Source organism: Wyeomyia smithii, chromosome 2 (assembly GCF_029784165.1).
Source record: "Wyeomyia smithii strain HCP4-BCI-WySm-NY-G18 chromosome 2, ASM2978416v1, whole genome shotgun sequence".
In the NCBI taxonomy this organism is placed as follows: Eukaryota; Metazoa; Arthropoda; class Insecta; order Diptera; family Culicidae; genus Wyeomyia; species Wyeomyia smithii.
In genome coordinates, this window is record NC_073695.1 from 166,404,751 (window position 1) to 166,427,640 (window position 22,890).

The following is a 22,890-nucleotide window of genomic DNA, read 5'->3' on the forward strand; positions in this document are numbered from 1 at the left end:
CTTGATCACGCTTTCGATCGGGTCTCTCATGAGTTCCTGCAACGCACCCTTCTCTCCCTGGTACTGAACCAGGACTTCGTCGGATGGCTCTCCCGCATTGGTGCTGCCTCGTTCTCTCGTCTGCTAGTCAACGGACACTTGTCACAACCGTTTCGAATCGAACGCTCTGTACGACAGGGAGACCCATTGTCGATGCTGTTGTTTGTTCTCTATCTGCATCCACTACTCACGCGCTTGGAGCAAGTATGTGGTGGAGACCTGTGTGTTGCTTACGCTGATGACGTCACGGTGATCGCTACATCCGCACGGAAATCGATCGGCTATATCAGCTGCTCGATAATTTCGAGATCGTATCCGGGCCAAAGTTAAATCGGCAGAAAACGGTGGCAATCGATATTGGATTTATCAATGGGAACCCACTGACGGTACCGGGTCTGCAGACAAATGACACCGTGAAATTGCTGGGGGTAATCTTCACAAACTCACAAACTAAACTGGGATGCTTTAGTATCCAGAGTATCGCAACTATTATGGTTGCACAGCATGCGGACCCTTAACCTGCAGCAGAAAGTAATCTTGCTGAACACTTTCATCACGTCAAAGGTGTGGTATCTTTCGTCTGTGATTCCACCACAATGTGCACACACAGCAAAGTTAACAGCGAGAATGGGGACGTTTTTATTTCGTGGGCTGCCAGCACGAGTTCCAATGCACCAGTTGGCGCGTAACAGAAAACAGGGTGGATTAAAACTGCAACTTCCGGCGATCAAATGCAAAGCGCTATTGATCAATCGCCACCTAAAAGAGATCGAATCCCTTCCTTATTATAATTCCCTTCTAATCCAAAATACCCTTCCTCCGGCGGACCTGCCGTGTCTCAAAATCCTCGCCCAACAGATTCCTTTGCTTCCACAGCAGATCCAACAAAATCCCTCCAGCGATCAAATGCATCGCTACTACTTGGACCAAACCGAAATACCAAGGGTTGAACAAAATCGACCCAACATGAACTGGAGGAGAATATGGGGGAATATTTCTTCAAGCAGACTATCCAGTCACTACCGTAGCGACCTCTACATGCTGGTCAACGAAAAAACGGAACATCGCCGCCTGATGCATGTAATCGGTCGGGCCAAATTTTTATGCACCCAGTCGTCAATTAAGAAATCGTAAAATATTTTCGGAAAATTCTCACAGAACAAACTACTAAAAAATGGCCCAATAAATCGCATGATGCGTCACTATAATCAGCACTGCAAAAATATCGACATCACCATGGGCAGAAATCAAATAAAAAAACAACTAACTACTGGAAATAATGTATAGAATATAAGAAAACATTGTATTATTATAACTGTAGTCTACATTTGCTTGACGAAATAAATAAATAAATAAATAAAATGTATTGCAAAAATTGCAGCTTAAAACTATTGGACTGAAAAAAAATCGGTGAGAGAATTTTCGTCTTCAGGAAACAAAAATTTTCAGTATTGATTCTCCTGAAATTATTAGTAACGATTCTTTTTCATTTCTGTAACTAAGCAGCCGTATCATTGTTGATAAATGAAAATTAACAAAACGATTCCATACGATAAAAAATCGGAAGTGATTCTCCGAGTGAGTGATTTTTTCCATCCTTGCGGTGCTCATCAACCTTATGCAAATCAAACGAAAACGTTATTGCAAACCTAAAAATATTGAACAGTCAAATTTTAGCCCAACCGGAGAACATCAAATCAACATGAGGTTGCGATGGCAAATATTCTTCAACAAATATTTTAGGCAAATATTTTGATATTACATATTGACCGTCATTTTAAGCAAATATTTGCTCGTGTAATATCCACTTAAAAATTGCAGTAAAAATCGTTTTTTTGGAGTAGACCTACGAGGCGATCGCCTTGAGGCAAATCTTTAAAGCTTTATTCTTGCTATTATTTTTAGACATAGTTTGCGGCCAGCCGTTTGTGTATAAAACACCCTGCGATCCTCCTGATAGTGTGCCGATTCGAGATTTGAGCATACAATGACGGGACCATTAGACTGATACAGTGGTTTTCAAATTTTTTTAGTTATTGTACCCCCTTTTGAGAATTCACACGAGCGTTTCCCCCCTGTATCGACACAATGGAAAAAAGTTGTAGTAAACAAAAAAAATTTAACATTTTTCAAATTTTTTATATTTTAACAGGTTTTATCTCTATTTCGATTTCAGAAAAAGTAAAACAACAATGACATTGTGAATTTTAACCTACGGTGACAGCTTCGCCTGAACGTTTTCTGTTTTGATTTTTGTTGAAGTTGTTGTTGACAAAGCAGAAAACACTCCTCACGTTATCTTAAATGTCATGTCTGTTGCGTTATTTAGTCTCTTCTGCAACATTGTAGAAAGTCCTGATTTTCATGTATGAGTTGACACGAATGGCAGCAAAACTCGTAAAGTTGATTCTGCGATATTAGGATAAAAAAACTGCGTAGCTCAGAAATCGCACCATTTTTTTTTTTTTTTCAAATAACTTCTTCGACATAAAATTATTTTGCAGGTTGATTTGAACTTTCATGACTTATAATCGAGGAGGGTTTCGGACTAAGTCCAGATCTTGTTCTTTGATATCAGAAAAATAACTTTCAAATTCAACTATAGAAGTGATAAACAACGGGTGACAACTAAAAATCTAGAATTTTTTTGGAGCTCTTTTACTCCAAAAAAAAAACGCGCTCAGAGTGAAATGAAAATGTTTATTGTGAAATGTGAAAGCTCTCTCTCTCTCTCTCTCTTCTTTATGATTTTTCAGTTTCGACTGTGTACAATTTCCTGCAAACCTCAGCAATGATCCACCAGGAAGGTAGTGGAGGACCGGCCAAAGTAGTGGACAGAAAAGGATTTTGGCTTAGTGGCTTGGCTTAGTGGCTTAGTGGATTTAATTTCTTCCCAAGTACCATACTGATATAAAATACGTGTTTTGGCCAGATAAAATTTCATCACATTACGTTAAAAAAGGCACAAACGTTCCTGAACAACCACGCGGCTCCATTTGTACCCCAAATACGCAATACAACGAATCTGCCCCAGTGTCGTCAAATCGATGATTTTTTTGTGATTTTCAGTTACTTCGGTGCAAAAAGTAACTGGAGTACAACAAACTGCAAACAGTTGATTGATATAATCAAGAGATGCATTCGAAACGTCGACATGGAGGTCGTAGGGTATCGGGGGTATTTTGGCCAGCTTTGGGAAGTGTTTGCACAGTTCATTATAAACAAACACAATTTTTTAACATAAATACCTACTTTATTATACCATTGTTAAAAGACAAGTGCCTATTTTAATATACACCGTTCATTAATGCAATATATTGAAAAATATCCTAAAAATATCTAAATCTCTACGAAGTACTAAAAACATATTTTGGTTCACCAAATTTTTATTTTGGCCCACCTTTGTATCTACAGACGTGCATGGAAATAGTTCGGACTGATTATATTTAAGATCATCATCGGTATTGTTAGAGCAAAAATAGTGGGTTTGAGGAGAACATCCTTCTACTGTGAATTTTTGTAAATTTTAGGCATCTAAAAGTGAAATGATTTGGCTTATAGCGGTTTGACAGGCATTCTCATCTAATTTCATATCGTTAAATGTGACAAATTAAGAAGTAAAAAAAGCAAAACCTTGGTGCTACATTCCGTATCGGAATTCGACCTTCTGTTTACTATACACAGACTTCGCAGCCAACCGTTAAGTGTACAAGACAATTGCGGGGCTAGCGCTACGATCCTACTGACACTAACAGTCTCTCCCAAGGCGAGATTCGAACCTACGATCTCAAATGCTCAATTTTTTTAATTTCATAATGAATGTATCTTAATGAAAAAAAAAACTTTACTTTTAATTAATCCACCTTTTTCGACAACAAAATTCCCAATTTGTAGTTGTCACCTGTCAATGCCGCATAATTTGCTAACATTGTCAATCCCAAAGCGAAACACATATGAATTTTTCCTACTCACAATTCTCTCCTTCGAATGACCCATTTCCCCCCAGTTGAAAACCGCTGAACCTTAACGCCAGCTGGGAGGCTTTTGGCATTTGAAACTAGTTTCGTAACATCTTTTATGCAGAAAGATGATTAACCAGCTTTTATATTCAAAGTGATGAGCAGAAACTAAGGGATAGATTGTTCTCAGAATTTGTTACCCACGAAACGATAAAAGGCAATACTGCCTGCCGCATCATCTTCAGCTACTGAAATATCGCTATTTTGTATTGTAGCCAGCATTTACAAATATATGTAAACCTGCAATCACGCTTTGAGCTTCCAATTCAAAGATAATATCTACCATCGAACGATTCGATTAACCACAAAAATCTTAGTAAAAACACCATCTGAAATTGTATTTACATTTGTTAATGTTTCTCGCTAATGTCCATATCTCACCGGGCTGAGTACTCGTCCGTCGGCAACACTGAACGAACGCACGTATCTTTCTCGTACTTTACAGTTTTTCACAGACAAAAGCTGCTTAACATTACTTCCCCCCAATATTACCTGATAATCTTAATGTCTTCCTGTTAGCATGCAATGCGTTGCCGCCCCATTTGATCTCTCGGTGGTACATACTAGAATTCCTTCTCTTTACCTTATTTGGTGCCGATGTGAATTTGCTGTGTCGTTGGCATCTATTCAAGCCGCGGATAGTGGTGCAATGGAAAACAATCGCTTTAGGCAACCAAGTTGACAAAAATTTTACGCCACTGTAGAGACGTATCGTTTCCCGGAGACCTGTGATTGGAAGGTAGCAGTCGAATACAAGAATGTTATGTTGTTTTTCCGTGGCTCTCGTTTTTTTGGAAGCTAATGGGAGTAGATTGAGCGGGACTTTACTTTGATTAAGTTGTTTGTACGGCTAGCTGATTCTAACCTGTTTTGTTTTGTGTTTTTTTTTTCAGAAGGCTTTGTTTATAATGTAAAGATGCTCTGATGACGTCTGATATGAACAAGAATGAGAAAAAGAAATATACTAATACGCATACGGTCGCGCAACCAGCGTTGTCAGGTCATTTTTTAAAAAATCTGGAAAAGGCAAGAAAAAATCTGGAAAAAATCTGGCAGTCATTTTGTGGGGTGAAAGGTAAATTTTTCGAATAAAAGTCTTGGGGTACGCAAAATTTGAGGTGACAAAATTGCAAATTTTCGCGCCAAATTTGAAGTGATGACCTTTTTGCGGAACAGAGAAAATAAAATCTGGATAAAATCTGGATCATCACTTAAAAATCTGGATAATTGGACATCAAAGCTGTCTACCTGGATACATGTTCAAAAATCTGGATAACCCAGATAAATCTGGATACCTGGCAACGCTGCGCGCAACGTAGAAATTAGAGAACGTGAGAATATTGGAGACTTTTCCGTTTGCAACCGAGAAAAATGAACATGATGGAAACACAGGAACAGCTCCCGTATGTAAAACTGACAGACCAGTGCAATTGGTCCGGGAATGCTGGTAAGCGTAAAGCGATTTGCGATTTACGGTACTCGATTACAGGCGAGAACTAGCAAAGCAGCATCAAGTGTTTGTTGCATTATGTAAGATAATCCTGTCACTTCGGTGCGCTTTCCGCTCTCCTGAAGTTGAAAGAAACGTTTATCTCTAACGGCAATAAGAGCGCTGAAAACGATAATTGATCCTGAACATATTGCATTCATAATTCAACCACTGTCCAACGATCAGACGTGTTGGTCTGGAATGATGCTAGACTTAATGTAGGAAAGGAATATTATGGTATGATAGTGGTACCAGTGCAAAAAGTAGCATGAGACAAATCTTCTCTAATGGAACATCATTTGTTTAACATCAAGGCAAAGGAAAGAGATACTGAGAGATAGAGAAAGAGAGAGGGAGTATATTGGAAACTACTCTGATGTGAGCAACAGAGCATGGTTACCCTCAGAGAGGGCGGTTAGTAACGCGATGGCGCAGAAATGCTTTGTGGTGATATTGCAGCCCGAGAGCAACCCCTGCAGGAGTGCGGAGAGAAACATCAAAAGCAACAAAGGGGAATTTCCGCTGAAGCGCATGCCTTTGACCGCGAAAATACAGAGAGCTTCCAGCTCCAGAGTACCGTTGGCGGATGCTTTGAATTTCTAGGTTCTGTCAGATTAGAGTTTGCACTCAACGGTGGTGCGTCATTCGGGTCGCGTTTCCCACGGTGCCGTTATTCTTCAAGGCGAAAAGGATATTGCCTCCAAACAACAGCGTTTTGTTGTGAAAGGAAAACAAGGTCTACAGTTGAAAGGCGTCCTTTAAGTGCTGACAGGTGTGGACCTCTACCCCGTACTAAATAGATATTCTTGTGTAATGCGAGAGACGAAGCAGATGACATGATTGACGGCAGAGGTTTTAAATAATTTATTATATCTGAATAAATGTTTTGCCGGAATACTCACACGGCGACGTGGAATGTGATTTAAAATGTTTGTTGTAACTTCTCCTGCTGCGATTGGTATACCATATGCATTTTTGATGTGAAAAATATTATGAATAGTTTGCATTATTGTCGCTTGGAAGAAAAAGAAATGACCACTGCGTCAACCGAAAAAGGATAAATCATCGCGTATCTCTGCAACCAACATAGTTCGCGTCTGGGTGTAACATTTGTGCTACTAAGGATGCTGAATATATGAATCACTTCTGTTGCGCAGGAGAGAGTTATGGTGATGGTGATGATTGATGTCAATGTTGTTTTGCGGTTAATGGGATAGGATTTCCGAAAAATGTATAGATATATACAAATCCAAGCTCATAGATATGGGAATTAAGTGACTTAAAAAACGACCAAAAATAGATTGTTACCGAATGATTTACTGGATTGTGGAGATTTTTAATTATCCAAAATTGTGATCGGCTTATGAATTCAAGCATTTCAAAAGTCTTGACATCGTTTCGATTCGATTTACATGCCGATTAAATCAGTGATTAGAGAGCATACTAAATTTAATCGACTATTAAAACGGCAATGAGTGATTAGCATGTATACATATGAATGAGCCAAAGGAAAAAAAAGTGAAAATGCTGAATTAAAAAGGTCGTGTAAATTATAATTGGATTAGTACGATTCGGATTACTCGTTCACTCCGTTACATAATCCAATGCACCTAGGCGAGGGCAAAGAGAGAAGAGCACTGTGAGATTCGAAGTGAGATATGTAATAATAGAATTAAATCGATTGAAACAAAAAAGCAGAAGAACAACAGAATACAGTTAATTCCCAGTTGTTTGTAATTATACATTACCGGAGCATTTAAGTCAACGTGTTTGTGTGTATATACATGTTTTTATGTACTTCGAATTTATTCTATAAAACCTAAACAACCCTTCATGTTAGATGTATGACGCCGAGCAATAGGTAATTATGTTTTAGGTAGTTATTCAGTTCATTTACACGTTTATTTCTAATCAGAAACAGAAATTTTTCAAATGTGAAAAAATCAAACAACAAATTCGGCAAGTGACAATAAAACACTAGTTTTTCACACTTTGTCAAACAATCTGATTAATTCTTCTATTAAAAAATCTTATTCTCACTATAAGACATGGTTTCAACCAACTAATTCAATTGTCCTGAAAAATATTCACAAGCATATAATCTGCAGCATTAAACATTAATTCAGATCTCCTTCGAATTAATTGCATTAGTTGCAAATAATAATGAACACAATAAGCTAAAGAAACTTCCAGAATCAGTTCTGACCAAAACGAAGCATGAAAACTGCCACAAAGTAAACCTATAATTCTTTTTTAAACAATCGACTGTTCTCAATTGTTGCCTATTTCAAGCGACGGCAAAAATTTGCTCCATCATTGTATCAACCTGTTCATCTAACCATTAGAGTCGCCTCACGCACCGCTGAGGTTCGAACTTTTGATGCATTTCAAATAGGTTTGCTATTTATCTTCTTCGGGTGATATCCAAAAGGGTTGCGAAAAGTTAAAAGACTCGTGAACCGATTCGCTAAATTTTTAACGAATAATAGAGATACGCTCGATAGGTTGCTCTGGAGTTGGATAAAATTGCGAATCCAGACATGCGTTTGACTCCTTCATAATATCCCTGCGGCTTGAAACCTACCCATGTTTTCGAATGATTAGACAGCTTTTTCACAGAGGTATAAATCCCATTTACAGGCGGTGACTGAAACTGCCTTTTCATGGCTTCATCGGGTTTTTTTCGGGCCCTACTTTTACAGCTGCGACACAACGGGACCAAAGCATCTATGTCTATTCCTACACCGGCGAACTGGCATCCTTATTGTATAATCTTATACCGGGGAGTTGAAATTTGAAAATTTATAAATTCATATACCTACTAACTTTAAGTGTGCCCAAACATATGAAGTGAAGATTTGCTGTAGGAATTTTCAGTACGACGCATGGCACCTTCTCAATGAGTTTTCATTACCTTTAATATTTCGTTATCGGTAATGGATGTGATTTTTTTTGTAAGTTTGTTACTGGTTTGAAAAATTTAAATATAAAGTTGAATTATCCCTAAAAATGCTTGACAAAAACTAAACTTTAAAAGTTTTATGATTTGATATGATAACTTAAATCATATTGTATCATCAGATAACGAACACCTCTTACTCACCCTTCCCTAAAATTACTCTTGAGCCTAAAACATTTATCCCATTGGGTAATTACTCAGTTTGCCAAACTAAATACATGTGCAATGATTCATTCAAAAACAATCAATCATTTGTATGTATTGTACCATCTAAATTAAGCTACCGCTTATCCCAGATCGTAATCAATCACCGATAGTTTTTAATCCTAAGCTATTCTCATTCCGTTGTAGAGTAAGCTTTTCTCCTTTAAAGGCAAGATAGTCGTTTTTACGCGGGGGATGCGTTCCAAATTTGTATGGGTCCGCGTAAAAAACGACTTTTTTGAGTTGCATATATAACAAAGAAAACCGTCCTAAAAAGTTAAAACCTCGTTTGAATATGATAGTGGCCAATCTAGAGACCAAAATTCAATTGTTTTTTTCAATTTTTTTTTTTGAAAACTGATATATGATCACTCGTGGCCTAAACCGGAAAACGTGATTGAAATGAGGTCGATATCTTGTACCGTTTTTGAGTAATGGAGGAAAGCAACCCGCGTAAAAAGCGACCTTACTGTACTTGATCGATCTTCACCGCAAATTTTTTGTTGACCTTTGGTTATCAGTATAAGTAAGAGAGCGATTGTAGCGTGAATATTAGTATAATAGGTCGGAAATAACCTCCTGGAAGCCATCATATGATCATCTAGTTTTTAGGTCAAACATTCCAGTGATATATTCTGTGTAACACTTACGTTCAGCATTGCATTGTGTTAGTTTCGTGCCATAACATGTGTGTTTTCAATTTTTTCTATAAAGTTGCTTCTATATCCCGGATTTAGGTACTTGAAATAAAATATGACGACACCATAATTCCACTGTGAATACCTAGAGTAAAACTGATCAGTTTCTTTAAAAAAAGGGGTTCTTTGAATATCATTTGAAAAGATATGCTTGTTTGAACATACACAAAAATATTTAACAACTGCAAGACTACTTTTATGTCCTGAAGCAACTTTTTGCTCTGTGCAACAAAGTCAGAGTTCTCATATTCATTTCCCCATTTATTGCGAGGCTGTGCGAGATTACGAATACTTCAATACTTTCACAATTGAGAAAATTGCAAATGAAGTTCTGATCTTGAATTTGAGGCAAATAAATATGCTTTCACTAAAAGTATGTTTTATTCAACTGTATGTTTATGAGGTGGAACGTTAAATATTCTAATGAGTTCCATGAACTTTTGCATGAATTCCAGGCTTGTAAATAAATGGGACTCATTTGCCTTTATTTTTCCTCCGGATTGCAACATGAACCAATGCATGTCACTTACCAAAGAGCAACTCCAGCTGAGAGACGAAAGCTCGTTCGATATAAAGTCTATGACGAAATGCCTAAAGAGTCCACGAAAAATTATTGTAGACCGTAAGGTTACTAAGAAGGATTCCTGAAAACGGTTTCCAAAAAAAACTTCACCTTAACTTTTGATTTTCTTCGAAAATGCATATGAGTTTTAATCAGTTTTAATGTTTTTAGTGTATTTTCAATTGAACCATGCAAACATGAACATTGTTTTAATTTATCAAAGTCAATGATTTTTTTATGTGGACAAATTAGTATCTATTAAATAAATCGATAAAGTACAAATTTCCAAATCGGTTTGAAATGACGAAAGTGCTACGAAAAAAATATCGCTTTTTTCATATTGCTCTTGTTCTCATTTCTTCGAAAAATTAGCATTGACAAATCAACTAAAACATTTTATTGCTATGCCTTAGAAATATATAGATTTTTTACTTCGCACTTTCGTACGGGCTAAGTTCGTTTCGACTCTTAAAAAATACATTATACATCCCTTATATATCAAATAGGTTACACTGCTCGACAAAAGCGAAAAAATGTTGCCCAGAGCTCAAAATAGTTGCCCTAGAAAGATTTGAGCTTTTTAACCAGTCTTGTGAATTTTAGTGCCCATAGTTAGGGACAGTGGTAAATCGCGATTTCGCGGAAGCCGCGAATTCCGCGAAATTCGGCATCAACCGCGCAATTTATAAAAAACCCGCGAAATGCCGCAAAAGTAATGAAAAATAGCAACATTTTATGTCATTTATGAAACATTTCGAATTAAAAACTTCGGAATTCATCAAAACCAGCAACATGGACAAAGCTGAAGATTACTTGGCACCTCGATGGCAACGGGACGTATTTTCCTCGCAGTACTATTGCGCTCTTGCAACCCGATTTTATCAGCCTGGGTTGAATTATCTTCGGAAGGTTCGGTTACTAGATACTCTTCGAGCAAAGATTTTGGCGATTGGTGCCTTGAGTGATAAAATTCCAAAGTGTGCAGTCATGAAATCGAACTTGCAAAATGAACTAAGTACATGCAGCCATCTGAAAGGGGAACTAAGTATAGCAGATTGGTACTATAATTTTGGCAGGCATTCGGATCGCAGACATTATCTTGAAATTTTACAGTTGGCAAATAAATATTCAGCGATTCCCGGGAACTTGGTAGATACGGAACGCAGCGTGAGCCAGTATAACTTGAAAAATACGAGCCTATCGACACCAAAATTTGGATGAAGACAATTTGACACAGTATATACTTGTCAGTGCAAAGAAATCATGAATCGTAAGGTTAAATATATAATTGAATAAACCTGTTAATTGAATATAATAATTAAATAAACCAGTTGTTTCTTGTTTTCTGAAGACGAAGGTTGCCGCGATATTACCGCGAATTTTGAATACTTTCTATTTTGCCACCTGCGAATTTCCAATTTTTTTGCCGCGAATTACCACTGTCTCTACCCATAGTGTATGCTGAAGTGTGTCAAAGTGCGACAGAGTAATTGCTGGCCGGGTTCGTCGCTTCTACGTTGGCTTATGGGAGAACTCAATCTTAGTCTCTGAAAAGAATATCTCCACTATGGGCACCATAATTCACAGGAATGGTTTGAGCTCTAAGGCAATACTTGTATTTACCAGTGTTATTTTTTAATTCAAATTCTTCACTGAACATGCAGCATAAAATTGTAATTTTTCAAAAACTGAAGCAGTTATAGAGGTGAACGAACTAAAACAAATGACCTAAAATAAAATCATAATGTTGATCATGTTTTTTGTGGAAAACGTCAAAGTTCGATTTTTTTATGACGTTTGCGTTAAAAAAATGGACAAAATTTAACGATTTTTCATGGGTTTACCTTTACACGCACCGACGAAACTACGCATGCAGCATCAAAAATGTTAACCCAAAAGTCAGCAGAAAAAAATTGACAGCTCTATCAGTTGAACTCTAACCGTGATGGCGAAAACAGTGAAGCTACTCCATTCAGAAGTGTGCGCGTTCAAGGAACAGTGGCTGACAATCAGCGAGAAAGGGATGTCAAAGTTGCTCTTCTTTCGCTTCGGACTAGCCGTGGACCGGGAAATTTATACAATTTTGTCACGATTGGAAGTTGGTAAATATAACGACGAAAGAATTAAAAAACATGCCTACACGCATGTTTTCGTCCGCCATGGCGAATGTTCCAGTTAGCTGTCAAAAGGCCGCACGCAAAGACGTTTTTTGCTAAGAGGTTAACATGATTACCTTCCATGGGAAATTCTTTAAACTCAATTATCTGTCTTAGTTTTTTTTTATCACCATCCGAAAAAAGTCCATTTTTTTAACGCATACGTTAAACCTGGGACTAAGAGAGACACTGTGAGCACTGTGACACTGTGTTAGAAAACTCATTGATGTCTCTAAAAAAAATGTTAGTGACTAGTGGCACCAACATTTATAGGAATGGCCAAAAACCTATAATCTTTTTTTTTCTAGTTTGTGCCACACCTGTGTTGACCAGTGTTATATTTTGTGGCAGGCTCAATTGATATACACAGATTACGAGGTACCTGTACTCATTGATGGAGCAGGGTTGGTTGGTAGTAAGGCTATGCCCCAATTTGGTATCGCAAAGTCAAAGAGTCAAACGGCCTATTTGGGATTGGTATTTTATACCTGATATGGAGCTAAAGGGCAAAGTCCGAAGAAGTAATACCAAGTGAACGCAAGAACTGACGTTTCAACTGCAAGTTTGCAAAAGCGGCAGTTATCACGTATCACAATATAGTAAAGAGCAGGGTAGTGTCTGATGATAGCTCCCGTGTAGAGCCGTACCCTAGTAACAATATAGGTTTTATCATAGATTTATAGCGCTTAATGCATCCAAAATAGCGCTACAAAACTTTGATGAAACCAGTTTTGTTACTTGGGTAGTTCGCTACGCTTGAGCCGAGAGATATTGCAGCAGTGATGCTAACCTTTTTTCTAAAAAAACTAAGAGAATTCAAAATATGTAATAAAAAAACAGGAGAAACTGGATGCATTATTTTGAATCTTTTACAGAAATGTGTTTGGGTATCGGCTTATTGCGTAAATAAAGAATATATACCTACATATATTGTACCATGGCACAGTGAAGCACTTAGAACATCAAACCTGATCAAAATTATTTTAAAGGATTTTTGGACTGGAAACGTATAAGGTAAAAATCTGTCCACGTGAAATGTGGATGTACCCCAATGGATCGAAAATATAGTATAATAAATAGTTGTGACTGAAAATTTTATTGAAATAACCCATCTTTGAACGAGTTGTTACTTTTCTGATGATGTAGTTCGGATTCAATGGTAGTTTCTTTTCTACAATGCATGGCTGAGCCTTTATGAATGAAATATAACAGTTTTTTTAGATCAGTGAGGTGCGGGGCTATCACTGATTTGTTTATTATTCAATATGAGTACTCAGTAGAATCTGAAGAGTCACTAGTATTATCATCATTGCCCGTGTACAAACATTTCACTCGCAACATGTGCATTGCTACGGACGAAAAAGTTGACCGTTTTTTATATTTCATGCAAAGTAGGAGTCATTGGATACCAAGGATGAAGCTGGATGCAGAGCTAAGCAGTTTTTAGGACGAAATCTGCAAACTTTTTTTGTATCTATGTCTTGGAACTAACGCAAAAACACTGCCGGAAGCTGAAAAATTGAAATTTTTCGATGATTTTCAAAATGATGTATCTCACGAGTTCGGATTGGTTCGGATATTCTAATATCACCAATTTGACCAGAAACATACAGGATTTAATTTGCAATTGAGCCGTTGCGAAACAGCGTGGTCTAAAGACCATTTTTCAAAAATGAGTTTTTTACATAATCCGCATCTACTCAAGAAACTGAAGTTAGGAGACTAGAACAATTTCGAAAAATCGAACTTTTAAGCTGATTTATACCATCTTGAAATTTCGTCCGAAACAGAATGGCCATTACATGTGATATGTAACTTGGCACTTGTCCTGTAACATGTTACACGTGGTTTGTAACATATTACACGTAATGTAACGCGAACAATGTAACATGTCAAATATCATGTAATATGTAACATTTTGTGTTACATGTAATGTTACACGTCACATGTTACATGTGACATGCCATGTACATCATATAACATGTGACACTAGCCATTTTGTACGGGTTAACGTCATTTTTATTTATGTTTATGTACATAGACCACTCTGTTACGAAACGATACGAGGATGAATATGATGGATATATGAAGTCAAAGTGGTCTATGTACATTGGTATGGTAAATTCACTTAATTTGCCAAAAAATGGTAATTTCATGTATTCACATGTTAAACCACTTCATAATCTTTATATTAGAACATTTTATTTGAAAGAATCTGTTGAACAGAATTTTATTCAGAGATTTTTCGAAAATTGCTTCTCCTGACAAATTTGCTCGATGGCACATAGACCACTCTGTTCCGCAACGGCTCAATTGACTGTTTACATTGAAACTCATTGATACTTAACTTACTTCATATAATATGACATATAAAAAAGCTCATTTACAGCATTTTTGTGTTTATTAAAATGTTCCCTGGCAATATCGAAACTGTTTATTAGTCTTTTAAGTTTAAAGATTGATTAAACTAACTTTCTTTGACAATAACTATAGTTGGTTTGATGGTAAATCACTACGTTGCACTTGGTAGTTTTGAAAAAAAAAACAGTGAACGGTACGGGAGCATCGAATGCAACAACAGAAAAATAAAATATCATCGATTTCAACCAGTTGTAACAAAGGTTAACAATACTTCCGGATGCTCATAAGCTGTCGAAAAAATCAGTAGGTATCACACTTCAAAATGAGACTATGCAGAACATGGTTATTAAACTTTTGCTTATTTGACTTGCTTTTTTGCTTGTCTGCAGCCCTGAATGTTGTTCCATCGCTTGGATATTTCTAGCATTTCCCATGTTTTAAGATCTTGACGGCGAATTTGGCTCAGGTCCAATGAATTTCTGTACTTAACCTTGTCTTGCAAGGTATACAGCGTTTTTTTTTTCTGCCTTCGATAACACTGTGTCCAAGACATTATAATATAACTTCGCTCTGTCGAAAAAACTCCCGTTGTGCAGCGATGTACTCCCAAACTAATTTAGATATTTTGCGAACTTAAGTGGCAAAAGTGTAGTTTGGCTATCCGGGAAGATGTCGATTTTTCTGGAAACGTACAGGTTACAGACTCTGTACTGTACAGCTTACAGATTTCTGTGAAAAAGTATAGATGAGTACTGATTTTTCAAAAAAAGAAAAGATTAGACTAAACTTTTTAACAGACTTAGTAACGTACAGTGAACGTGATCTCGCAATCTAAAAGTTTCATTGAAATGCGGGCTAGTAGTTCAGAACTAATATTAACAGAGTCAATGTTGTCACAGCTTTCTCAAAACAATTAACAAACGTCGAAATTGTTTTTCACAGGTTTACAACATAAACAACTATGTTTCAATGAAACAGATTTTGGTACATATTTTCGTCGGAAATAATACAAATGAACAAAATTTTTGCAGCTTCCAGTACAGATTAAAATGTGGACACAATGCGTCAGAACAATTTGGGAGTCAGGATTTTCTGCTGATGCCTTGAAGCATCCAGTTTCGAATTTTCTTCGCTATTATTGTCTTTGTCTAATTAGCTTCAGGTTATATCAAAAGGTTATGAATGAATAGGAAGTAAACCAAAGTCTTTTCCTTTATTTTTAAATATTTTTCATGTGACCTCTCCCCCCGATATGCGTGACGTACTTTATGGATGTCGCCTTTTAGCTTTATTAAATGCCTATTAAATTTAAGCCGTCCAATTTAGCTTACTATACAAAATAATACCGCTGTGTTTTACTTCTTTACGGAAGTTTAATAAAAACCCATTCAGTAAAGGAAAAGAAAGAGCGTCTATTTTTTGTCAAGAAGTTTAATTTTTTTTGTTTTAGCAATTTCTCAGATCGACAGTTTCGTTTACGTCAAAAAAAACTAAAAACAAAAGAAACAAGTTTCGTAAAAGACAAAATTATTACTTCATATCGGGTTACGTTGTATTTTCCAGTTATTTTTCATTACTTGCATTTTTCGTCGCAAGGTTCGTTATTTCCCTTTCGCAGTATTTCAGGTCGATAGCTCTGTGCGTCAATTTATAAAAAAAGTTATATTAATGGTAAAAGTCCCGCTATATCAAGGTACGTTGTATCGCAGTTAAGTTATATCTAGATTACATTATCGTGATATGACCGTATCGTATTTGAAAAATAGTTAACAATCTTATTACGATCCACATCATCGTCTATCCTTGTTGTAGAATCGGTAATCAACTTTCTTGACGGTTATGCTGATCTGACCCACAGTAAGAAGCTGCTCGTTTATTCCTGATCAGTGCACTTGTACACTAAACACTAGAACAACTGTTTCCGAGTCAGCACATATTCCGTTTTCGTATTATCCAGCCGTCCGACACGCTTTCTGGATATGCTCTTTTTTCGTGGGTTTTCTCCTGAGATCTCGTTTCAATTTCGACACAACAATTTCGTGTTCTTGTTTGTGAGCAAGTATAGTAGTATTATGGTATGCAAAACTCAATTTTCACTTTTGCCTCTCCGATGATACTAACAGGCACAAGAAGGGAGTCATAAACGTTTGACCGCAAGGAAATCATGAATTTTGTATTAACGCGAAGCCCTTGTCGTATGACGCGTTCAAGTTTTGGTTTAGGAAAGTTGAATGGCTGGTAGCTCGCATTAACGTGGAGAACGCTTACAGACTTCTTTTATCCATTGCTTTTTTAAAATACTTTTTATGTGCCACAATCTCGTTAATTCGTAGCGTATTCATTATAAATTCTGATATGAGTGTGGAGGTTTGATAAATTGAATGGTGAGAAAATATTTGTCAATTTACTGGAGAGAATATACTAACACAAGATACATGGTGGAAAAATGCGCAAGCTATGATTATTTCGCTAGTGATTAGTGGCTGTAAAATTTGTTGCTGACACCATACTGTGACACCGTTAATAGTTTCTGCCATTAAGTGAGTTGAACAAGCAGGTTCCAGCATCCGGTGCTATGCCCAAATGTATACTAGTGCGTCGTGTGTTGTAGCTGCATTTGCTGGTAGTAACTAAAAAAGAACAAAAGGTTTATGTTGAACGTGTGTAATAAATAACACCTAATGTAATGAAGGTAACACAGAACAATTATTATATTTTTCATTTTTTAAATTCTCCATATATACTTAATAGCCACATTTTAAAAAGGGAATATTTCGGTGAACTAATTTCACTCATGATTCTTTTCTAGTTTTGTACTGAAAGTGCTATTCTGGATTTTTTCAAAATTGCATTATTTTGATTCGTTTCAACGTTTTATTCCAATCGGTTTTCCTCATTATAGAAACATTGCAACTTTGCAACTCGCCTTTTTTGGGGAAAAGCAATTTTTTCTAACCCTTATGTACACGTTTAGAATACGTTTTTCCAAAAAATAAAAAAAGTTGATCTAAGGCAAGGTGAACTCAAGTTATGTACAGTGGTGGAAAAAATAATAGGTGTGAGCATAGCTTATAAAGTCATGTGCAATTTAACCTATCATGTATGAGGCATATTTGAACGCAATGTCTGTGTGAGATTGCTTACATTATGGGCAATGAATAGAAAAATGCTATCTGTCAAGATTCATTGTATTTTGTCCATGAGCGAAAAAAAACTTTCATTGACCAATATTTCATGAGGAAAAAATAATAGGTGTAAAATAAACTATACATCGTGACGTGACTATTAATACAATTTGCTCATTGAAAAACATTGATTTACGGTTTTTTGTGAGTGGAGACAATAAGTCTGTACTGACAAACTAATGTTTCATAAGTTGGGTTTTTTTGTTGTAAATATTTGGTTTTATTTGTCAACAGCGTATAACAATTTTCATTATTTATAACTTAAGATGGAACTCTAAACCTTGTAAATTTATTATTCTATCGTTACTATGAGCGTTAATATAATATAAATAATTTACAAACATTTTCATAATTTTTACTCTTTTTCTTTGATAAATCCTTTCCAAGGTCGGTATGATTAAGTCGTCGAAAGAGAGTCGTCTCCATCCTCTCAAAATGTTGGTGATTTCTCGCTGCAATAATTCCCAGGCAGGACCAACTCGATCACAGGAACAGAATTTATGGTTTATCGATTCCTCCGCATGATCCTCACAATGTACGCATTCGGCAGTCTCAGCTCTCTGCATCACGAAGAGCAGTTTGTTGTGTGGTATTTTGCCATTTACCGCCAGGTACAGATAGCTTTTGTCTACCGATGTGAGCTGTTTGCATGCAATATTTCGCCATGTCCGTGGCCAGTCGGTAGTCGGATTGTTCTGTTCCACCTTTGGCAGTTCGGTTTGCCGGATGAAGTACTGGTGGATTTGATCGACGGAGGGGTTTTGTTGGATTTGGAGGGGAATTTGGGATATAGTGGTGAGGATGGTTTTGATGTCAGGATTATCTATCGAGATTGTTGGGCGGGGATTGTCTTGGAGAAGCAAGGATCTATAATGAGGAATGGAATCGATTTCTCGTAAATGCCGATTAACGGCTAGTGATTCGCATTTAAGTGCCGGCAATTGAAGCTTTAAGCCACCATGCTCGCGGTTGCGCGCAAACTGCATTATTGGCACCCTGGCTACAAGACCGCTCCACAGAAAGGGTTCATAATTTAGCTTTTTGTTCACCGGTAAAGGATCGCGTTAAACATTTCAGCACTGATACAAAACGGCTGAACAAAAACTATCCGAAATGACGATGAGTTGAACAAATTTGTCAGTGTTGTGACATACTTTAACTACATAATTTTGAGGCACCAAAATGTCAAAATGCCATCAATTATGTAGTTAAAGTAGTTAAAGTTTTACATCACTTGTAACAAACGTAAAACTGCAAATTTCAGAATTTGCAAAGCAAGAAAAAATTCAACATCGTTTTCAGAACGTGTTTTTGGGGGTTGTAATTTGTACTTTTTCTCGTGCCGGATGGCAGCAGATAGCAATAATGCAGCATTCTCAGTCCCGCAATAGCATTTACGCTATTGCGTCTTAAAAAGACGGTTATAGTTAGACATCGCAAAAGAATTTCGACCCTTATCTGAGCAATTCCCGCTGAGAACGGCCCACTATTCACATGATGGTGTTGAGAACGATTCAAGTTATGTTTTTTTGGAAACCCATGTTGAACAAAAAAAACAACCTTCTGCTGTTGTTCATTGTCGTAACACCGGTGCTGCCTATAGAGCAGGGATGTTACGGATGTGATTTTTCAGACATCTGCAGATGCGGATGCGGATGCGGATATGTGATTACGGATGCAGATGTAAATGCGGATGTCAAATTTTTATGCGGATATCCGTAGCATCCCTTGTGTTGTATTTTGCGTATTTTACATGATCATGTCCCTCCCCAGTGCAAAAGTTATTTAAGCAAGCAGTAAATATACCAAGGAATATTTTTCCACAAAAATTTTATGGAGCAATATTTTTTTTTTTCAATATCCGCATGGTATGATACGGATGTGGATGCGAATGTGGATGTCAATTTTCATGCGGATGTTCCGCATTTGCGGATGCGGATATCCGTAACATCTCTACTATAGAGGTAAACATCATTTGGAGCAGAGAGCTGCTCACCATCAAATTGATTAACACCAATCGGGTGTAATTCCAAACCTATTGCGAGAAATACGTTGACAAAAGACAGGTTATCGTATTTTACGTTAACTCTGCGGTCGCGTCTTATAAACAACCACTTCAACTACTTTTCGTTACTAACCTCAAAACAAACAAAAGACTTTGAAAATGGAATGATACTTATCAGGCTTCTTACGATCCATAATAATAGATTTGAGCTTTCACTAAATGCTTGATGCACCATTATTCTTTCAAGGAAAACACCCTTTATCACTAGAAAATTTACATACAGGCAAAACGCGCACAGCACTAATTGGCTTTGTTGTAAGCCTTTCCTTGAGAAGTAATACATTCAGATCTAATACACGAATTCCGTGAAAAAAAAGCAATTTTTTATTATTCACGCATTTCAGATTAGCTATTGTATATATGATGCTTTGTTCTTGGCCTTCTCACGCAAAACAGAATAGCTTAGGCTCCGGTTGTTTGTTTTGTGCACTTCAGATCATTTACGATAGCTGATAGAAATAGAAAAAATACTTGTCAATTTTGTGTGATCTGATCCTGTTATTACTGTTTTTTAAACACAGACTCTCGATCATGCTAGAAAGTTAATGTTAGCTTCCTCTGATTAGCAGCTATAAAAGTGGTCAGTCATGGTCAGGTGAGGAAAAAATACGGGAGAGCTGCTCAGTCATAGATATTATTTACGTATTATAAAATATATTAGATGCTCATGCTCTTTTGTCGATGCATTTGGAAAAAATCAATAATTTTCAGGCAGATGGTTATCTTGATAACAAAATTAGCATTTCTATTATCTATTTCATCATAATCCAAACAACATGATTTGAATTATATCTCTTCTACTCTACTTTACTTCTTGATCACGGTTTTGGACAAGCGTATTTTTTTTTCGTTTGACAAAATACAAAGGCGGTGGAACTGTACGGTTGTTTCAACTGAATTTTAACGTGGTTATCCTCAATAGCTGGTTTGACAAAATGCTGAGAGCTGCTTTAATTGATATCGTTTGTTTTACTTAATCTTGGCAGACGGTTTCTTAGTCTTTGGCTTAGTCTTAGGAAGAAATTACCCAATGAAAAAGCACATTTGATGAAAACGGCTCAATCGTACGGTTTCCTAAACATACATGAATGCTCCGCAGGATTTATATTCATGCTATAGCCTGCAGAATTATTCTGTGATTGACTAGAGAAACGATTTTTTTTTACTTTTTTATGACAAGGATTTATCAACCACTGTTGAGCAATTCGTTGTTTTTATCTTCTTTGAACAATAAGGGAATGCTTTTATAAAAGTTTGACAAGAGGAATATAGATAATGTACACAATGACTTATATACATGTATTCTAAACCTCAGTTAATCATTAAGTTGTGCAAACCTTAGATTGTCAAAGGAAATTTAATAAAATGGTTAAAATATGAGGTAAGCTAGTGTCGGTTGTGTGGAAACACGAGTTTCCAGTGCGTAAAGTGCTGCTATGGTACATCATACAATTATTACAAGAATTACATAGGTTAAAAAAGAATTCATAACTACGTATCGAACATTATTTCATTTTGTAAAGTTACTCATTCGGTAAAATACACAAAAAATGTGTAAAACGTCACCAAAACAGAGATTCCTCAAAGCCGAAAAACATGCTTATATCTTGTGTAATAACTTATGTATACTAATACTTAAAACAATCTTTTGGCGTTGTCACTAAGATCAACGGTCAACAGATTTGCAATTTTCGATTTCCGAATCATTCAAAAAAGGGGGATTTTAGTTTTTACTCATAGCACAAAACGGTATACTGACATATAGGTGAATATTTTGCAAAAAGAGCTAAATTTTTAGCTATTTTGTAATGAACAAATACATCATGATTTGCTTTTTGTTTAAGATACATTAAATTTAAGTTAATATAAGTACGAAGATTTAACACATTAGCCTATTGTTATACCAACATGTTATTATTAAAATGAAAAAACGATAAAAACAAGTTAGACTGAACGGGAAACATTGCTAGTTCCTGCTTTAATCTTCCACGCAACAGTTGAAAGTATTGAGCAAACGAAAATTTCTCATTTATCTCGTAAACACCTAACGTTTACATTTTACTCTATTCAGGATTATACGTATTGCGGTTACACATCCGTTTGCTAATGCTGTTGAGGAGCTTATTCCGTAGATTCAACTGAGGTAATTTCCACATTTCCTAGTCGCATTTTGTTACGAGTAGTTTCTCCTTCCGGTTTCTCGGGACATGCACACGACCGTACAAACATTAATAATCATTGCAAACTTGGTTCGTAAGGGGTTGATGTTTACCATGCTTACCATGTCGAAATAAATGAAGAAAGCTGGGATCATGTTCTACTGCTACCTTTACCCATTTTATGATTCGAATATAACTTAATTGTTTTTTAATAAGTGAGGTTAAAAAAAGTATTACAAAACGAACAAGGTTGCATTCAGAAACGGCTTATGGCATATGAACAAAGCACATTAAATCACTGCGAATGTGAATCGTTATTTAAAAATGACAACAATTTGTTTTCATTGTTCGGCAATCTTGATCTCTGGTAGATTTGGAAATTTTCTGTCAAATTAGTCTCGAAAGGAGCTGAAATCTCGCCATTACACAACCATACGACATCGAAATGAACTTCGCATACCGAACGAGTGTCCATGAGCAGAAAAATAGACGCGACATGAATAGTTCATCACGAAAAATTGCTTTTTACAATGACGTTACCTAGTTTAAGTTGAGAAACACGTCTGGTGAAATGCTGCGAGATAAAAATAATGCCAGCACAATCATATTTTTTTGCAAACTTGATTGATATGAAAAATGTCTTCTACGATGCGTTGTGATAGAACATGTAACGCAGTCGAGTAATAGTATTGAGCTAAAGTATATCGTGAACGATGCGAATTTCCTTTTTGCTTGACAGATTGCAAAAAGAAAAAGAAAATTGGTCATGTCTTCAGAGTATATTTCACTTAATAACATACACTTGAGTTTGCAATATACATCACCATGCGTCTCCATTATGGACGGAACGGTAGTCGCTTATGCTTTTGTCATGTAGATCAATATAGGAAATTATCAGATATTCTTTTATAAAAGTACATATATTTCCTATTTCCTCGTATAGCCAAATGGTTGTTGATTTTTTCTGTAATGAAATAAATAAATAAAACCAATC

The 22,890-nt window shown here is 36.4% G+C and overlaps 1 protein-coding gene across 3 annotated transcripts in view; it reads left to right on the forward strand.

Moving 5' to 3' along the window:
• Positions 1 to 6,142: 6,142 nt before the first annotated feature.
• LOC129725986 (zwei Ig domain protein zig-8-like) overlaps positions 6,143 to 22,890 on the forward strand; it is a 291,521-nt gene continuing 274,773 nt past the window's right edge. For all 3 annotated transcript variants that reach the window (XM_055682494.1, XM_055682496.1, XM_055682497.1), the window contains exon 1: positions 6,143 to 7,408. The gene's annotated coding sequence lies outside the window, so the exon portion shown is untranslated. The remainder of the gene's footprint in view (positions 7,409 to 22,890) is intronic.